Genomic DNA, 6718 nt, shown 5'->3' on the forward strand with positions numbered 1-6718 from the left:
AATGATTTTAAAAAATCAATTACAAAAAAAAGATACAGCCTGATTTCAAAAATTTAGACAAAACATGCATCTTATAAATGGTGTGCATACAAACTTTATTTTTTTAATATTACTATTATAATATGCATTTCACTTAAGGAAATTTTATTGAGTTTTTTTCATTTTATAAACCCCACTTTAAAGTATCATATTAATAATAATCATTTGTTACTGGATTTCTATAATTTAAAAATCCTTTTTCCTTGTTATTATTTATTCTTTTGTCCATTCAGTTTCCTGTTTGACAGGAAATTGCCAGAAATACAAGCTGAAAGCACAGGATCAGGGGTATCATTTCTGGTGTTAGACTGATCTTGGCTGAAAGCAGAGAACATCAGAAAGATGCTTATCTAGTTTCATTGACTATGCAAAGTCATTTGAATATGTGAATTATAACAAAGTATATCGAACAGTTCAAAAAGCATCTTCAAACAATTTCAAAACAGTTCATTGCACAGATAAGAAGAGGCCAGCGTGTAAATAGAACAAGAGATGGCAGCTTGTTTTAAAATCAGGAAAGCTGCGTGTCAGGGTTAGAGCTTGTCACCATACTGCCTCCATCTGTGTGCTTAGCAAATAATTCAAGATGTTGAATTATATTAAAGATTCAAAGAAGACTCCAGGACCCATACAGATAAACCAAGAACAAAGCATCAAGATTAGGAGAAAACTCAATGACCCGTACAGATAAAACAACTTGTTGAAAGGGAAGAGGACTCAAAACACATACTGTTGATAAAAGATTACAGTTTTCAATATGGATTACAGCTCAACCTAAAGAAGGCAAACATACAACTAGATCAATAATCAGCATCGTGATAAATGTGGAAAAGTTGGGGTTCACAATCAGCATTCACGGAAGCATTGGTCAGGAAATTTAACATCTTACATTGAAAAAATCTGCTGCAAAAGGACCTCATTAACGGGTCACAGAGCAAAGATGTCACCATCAGAACTAAGGTGTCCCTGACCCCAAATAGCGCTGCCAATCACCTCACATGGAGGCAAAATCTCGACAATGAAGAGTAAACTGAGGGGAAAATGATGCCTTAGAAGTATGGTACCGGCAAAGAATAGATTGTGAACATCTAGTCCAGGGGTTCTCCACCTGCCTAAGGCTCTAACCCTTTCAGACAGTTCCTCATGTGGGGGTGACCCCCCCCCCCAGCCATAAAATTATTTTCGTTGCTACTTCATTACTGTCACTTTGCTACTGTGATCAATTGGGTGACCCCTGTGTAAGGGTCCTTTGACCCCCAAAGGGGCTGCGACCCACAGGTTGAGAACCGCTGTGCTAGAAGAATCAACAAATCTACCTTGAAAACAATATTGCCCAAATTCTCCTTAGAAGTAAAATAGAAAGTCTTCATCTCCTGTACTTGGGACATATTATCAGGAAGTATCAGTTCCTGGAGAAATGATGCTTGGTAAAGCAGAAAGCCTGAGAGAGAGGGAGGGGGAGACTCAAGAAGACGGATGGCCACAGCGGCTGTAACAAACACAGCCGCAATTACTCGTACCGCACAGGACCGGGCGGTGCTTCGTCACACGGCATAGTATTTCAGCGCATAGTGCTTTATTTTATAGTATTGGATGAGAACCAATCTGACAACACATATCATCAAGAGCTATTTGTTTGGTATGCCTCTATGAAAATGAAATGTAGCTATTTTTTTAATTTCCATGATTCTTCAGTAAATTCTTAGAAGCAAACATTCTGGGTCAAGGGCTACGCATATCTGAAAAGATCTGCATGGATTAGAATGACCTGATCTCAGGGAAAGCCACACGCACTTATCCTCGAACCTCCCCACAGGCACAGCACCTCCTGCCCTCGGTCTGTTGTAGCTGCTTCCGGGTGCTATCGATTCATCATGCTGACGACATTTCCATGGGGAGACCGTTGGAATCTGTGTCCCTGCAAATGAAAGTTCAAGTGGAGTTCACCAGGATTTTCTGGGCATAGTTCTTGAATCCCTATAGCCATTGCTTTAAGATGAACAAAGAGGCTCCTTTCTTCGATCTGGTCCCATCTGAAGACCATTGAGAGCAGCATGTTCAAAGTCCATGCATATGGGTAGGATAAATCTTTAGCTTCTAACGCCAAGATCATTTTCTGACTTCTTAATATTTTCTTTAAACCTTGAGTGTTTTCAGCAAGGAATTCGTTGGTTTCTTTATTACAGCATGTGAATATAAGAAGCGATAGAGTCACCATAAATTGGATACAATGAAATAGGTAATGATTCCAAAAATCTGTATTCCCCCTCTTTTATGGAATGGCAGTACATATCCTCCATTAGTTTTTGCAACCTTTATTTCCATACTCTGTCAGGGCTTAGTTACCACCAGAGTCATAATGGTAATAGAGTATAAAAGTGATCCTTCTGAGAGAATCCACCTTACAAGCTTGGTTAGATCCCAATGCCCAGGTCTTATGAGAAAGTAGTATCAGGTATTAGGAGTTTTGTTCCATTTTCAGAGCAGGTTCCCCACTAGTCAGCCATCAGCTACTAAGCATCCTGGGAGAGTCTCAGGATAAATGTACTATGACAGGTGCCCTCTACCCATCGTAGTTCCCAACCACTGCACAGCCTGCTAGGTTTAGGGGAGGATGGGAAGGGGTGAGTGGGTCTTCAGATGGTGCCACCTCCTGATGCCCACTGTTCCTCCTTGACCCTGTGTGGGGACCCCACCCCTCCATCTGCCCTGGCTCACACAGACATTGCGCATGACAGGACCGCATTGCACGGCTGATTATCTTGGGTCCCGCATGTGGCCCATTCATCACTAGTGATTCGTGGTGGCCCCCAGAGACAACCTGACTTTGGCTACCACCGTGGCCCTGTGAGGAGCCCAGATCACCAGAAGCACCACTTGGGACTCTCTTCAAAGTTATAAATGCACAATATCAGATAATGAGGTCATCTGTGAGATGTAGTGTGATCATACGGACACAAGCTCCAGCAAAGAGACCAAACACCTGCTGTAAATGGCACCCACAAAGGTGAAGGCGGGTACCAGAGGCCTCTGGGGTCTGTCACTTCCTGCGGCCTTTTCTCCTTTTATCAAAACAGGACACACGGCCAGGTACTGCTCCCATAGATGTTGCCACCCTTTGTCCTAGCATGGTGTTTTATAAAAATGCCAAACCAACCCTGCTTATGAACTGAGAGACAGGACCCTGTAGACAGCATGATAGGATTCTGGTCCAAAAAAAGGAAATTGCTGGCAACACAATCACAAATACAAATCCGTGTTTATTTCCCTCTTTGGGCTTCCAGAAATGTTTGGTTTACTTGTTAGCAATTACATAACAGTAGACTATTTGTCACAATCTCCAAGTCACATGTCTGTCGTAGCACTGGGTGCTATCCAGGTGTGATTTCGGACACAGCGTCCTCCCTCAGTCAGTCAACACCACAGGTTTAAAATGAGTGTGCTCATCAGAATCCAGTGCAGAGCAAGTTCTACAGAGCAAACACCTTTCCCGGGTCGCACCACCAAAGTTCCTGATTCAGTTGGTATAAATCATGCTTAAAATCCAGTTAAAGGAATGAAAAGGACTGACAGAGAAAAGGTGCAGGGTTCCTGGAAACCAATTGCCTATGAAAGCACATAATTCAATTTTACATCCCTTCATCCAACCACATAACCTGCCACATTTGTGGGAATATGAAAAATTCCATTTCATGCTTTTTGCCTTCTCCTTCTCATCTCTCCCTCCTCTTCCTCCACCTCCTCCCTTTCATCTAATCACCTCATCTTAGTTTCTGCTTTGTCTCCTAGCAGTCGTCCCTATGTTTCCAAGAGTTTGGGGTGACCTTACATGAGGCTTTCATAAGCCTCTTTCCACTGTGCGCAGATGTTTATAATTTTCCCTCATTCTAAACAGGGCTTGGGACCACAGTGTATGTATATTAACGTACTTGTTTTGTTGCTCCTTTATCTGGATTCTGAGTCCCAAATTAACAAAATCCCTGCATTATTTATCTTTATACCCCTAACACCTCATCCATCATATGCTCATTGAATGAATTCAGGAAAGAACAAGTAACTGACTGTTCTTTCTTTTGTTTTTCAGTTAATACCTAGTATAGTACCTTTTTTTTTTAGGCTACCTGGGATTATAATTGGGCTGAACACACTGGCTTTTTAAAATACGGGGAAATAATTATATTGCTTTGGGGCTTAAACTCAGATACATAATCCTGTGATGTGCTCTAGCATTCAGTCAGCAACTGCTAAGTCTTCCTGAAACAATAAGAAAGAGAAAGCGAAAGGTCATACAAGTATGTTCTTGAGTGATGTATTTTTCACATTTAGCATCAAGAAAGAAGTTATTTTCCCAAAATTAGCACTCATTTATAAGAAATTCACACAGTCCTTCCCCTGGCTACTGATGGTGGAATTAGACATCACGCTTAAAACGTTTAAATGAAGATAGTAGCTGTAGCTAAGAGACCAAGTGTTTCCATCCTCCTGGGGCTGCGAGAATGTCTGAAAGCTGGTCCATTGCCTTGGCAGATGTCTCTTGGAATGAACTGTTGGGCAGGCTGGCCGGATTTGACAGCACGCTGACAAGACCTTGCCTTAGCCAGGCAGTCCCTGAGAAAATTGGCTGCAGACTCTTCCTTAACGAATTCCAAGTCAGAGCAATTTGAGGCAGCCAGTCAGTTTAGATTATCCTCCTCACACCTCCAAAGACAGCAGGAGTTCCCTGTAAACATGCTGCACGACGATTAGCCTTGAGTTGTTAAAGAGTGAGGAAAAAGAACCCACTTTGCTAAAATTCAATAAAGAAGATTTTTATAAGTGTTTCTTATGGAAGCATAAGATTACTTAACTCCAAACCTAGCTTCTTTCTTACATTAGATACTACCCCTGAGAAATGTACTTATTCAAAGCCGAGTTTCATCATCTGAAAAATAAGAATGCTATCAATATCTACCTCGGATCCCTCTTGTATGGATAAAATAGGACCGCCCATGGGAAGTTCTTAGAATGGTGTCTGACCCACAATTTGGACTCGATAATGTGAGCTACCATTACTCCGAAAATGTCTGCGTCGTTGTAGCAATTGTGAATAATGAGTTCTCTAAGGCATATGAAAAATCATTTCACATGAAATCCTATTATGACTTAGTCATAGAAAAGCAGTGCATCTACATACTATGAGAGCCCTGTGCAGTTGTACATTGATAACAATTGTTGGAGTCTTTATTACAGAATTAAAATAGGTTAATTAGGGAAGGTTCACTCAAACTCCGAGAAAACAGGAGTTTTCTACCCTGTGGGCTTCCAAAGCTGTGACTCTTTACAGAAATCATGTCTCCTCTTTCTCCTGTGGGCAGTGGTTTCAAACTGCTGACCTGGTGATTAGCCACCCAACCTGTGCCTCCCATGCCACCAGGATTCCTTATGGAAAGTTCAAAGTCTCAAAGAACTCAAGTGTGCACCCAGAAAACCAACAGTCACCTCAGGATCAAACACAAACAAAGATAACAGTAAGGTCTTTAGCCTCCTAATGCTGCACGTACATCATCACATTTTACTTGTGCAAATCGAGTTCAGACTATGTTGTCCTTATTATATTTTTCATTTAATGTTATTCTATAGAGATTTATCAATGACTTTAAATCACCTTCCAAAACCCTGGCTCTATAAATTAATTTAACTAATCTCCTATTGTTTGGCATTTAACATCTTTCTAATTTTAGTCTAGTATGAATTATATTTCACTGAGTTTAATTTCATATGCATTTTTATCAAATTAATGAACAGTTCCTAGTAAATAATATTTTCATAAATACAGACAAATTTATATCTATACATTTTTAGCAGTTCATATTCTCATTAGGAGTGTAGGAAAATGTATAACTTTGTCTCAATTTTGCTAGCCTTGGATACGAAGGGACACATTTTATTTTTCTTCCTGACAAATAAGAAAAATCCACACTCACATTAATTTGCATTCTTTTATACATATTACCAGTAACTATGTAATTTATGTACTTATTAACTAAAATTATGTGTGCCAACTGCGTTCTCAATAAATATTCAGCAATTTGAAAAAGTATTTATTGAGGGCTTGCTATTTATTCCTTATTTTTGTTTTGATGATGTGATTTCTAATTTTTTGTTGTTGTTTTCTAGTAAGGTGTTTGTCTTATCTCTGAAGGGTGATGTGCTATACATGTAGTCTTGGGTTACAAACCCAGACATACAAATTCTGTTGTTGTTGTTATTGTTAGGTAGTTACTCTTGAGCCAGTTCTGACTCGTAGTTTCCTTGTGCATGAGGGCCTGTTCTGCACCATCCTCGCAGTTGTTCTATTTGAGGTCCTTGTTGCAATTATTGTGTCAATCCATCTCCTCAGGGTCTCCCCTTCTGTTGACCCACTACTTTATCAAGCATGAGGTCCTGTTCCAGGGACTAGTCTTTCCTAATAACATGTCTAAAGTGCATGAAAATACCATGCCCTGGGTCAGACACACCTGTGGCCTGAAAGAGACATCTCTGCTCTTCAATGGGGTTGGTCCCATTTCATTATAATACTCTGTCTACCTGAACTACCCTGTGAGATTTTCTATTCAAATATTTTAGGTCATCGTTTCTACCATTGGCTTCCACCATGTGTCTGTCCGTCTGTTGCTCTGTGGTAGCTTCTATGTTACTG

This window comes from Echinops telfairi, unplaced genomic scaffold (assembly GCF_000313985.2).
Source record: "Echinops telfairi isolate 266 unplaced genomic scaffold, ASM31398v2 ScPeMD7_25;HRSCAF=90, whole genome shotgun sequence".
In the NCBI taxonomy this organism is placed as follows: domain Eukaryota; kingdom Metazoa; phylum Chordata; class Mammalia; order Afrosoricida; family Tenrecidae; genus Echinops; species Echinops telfairi.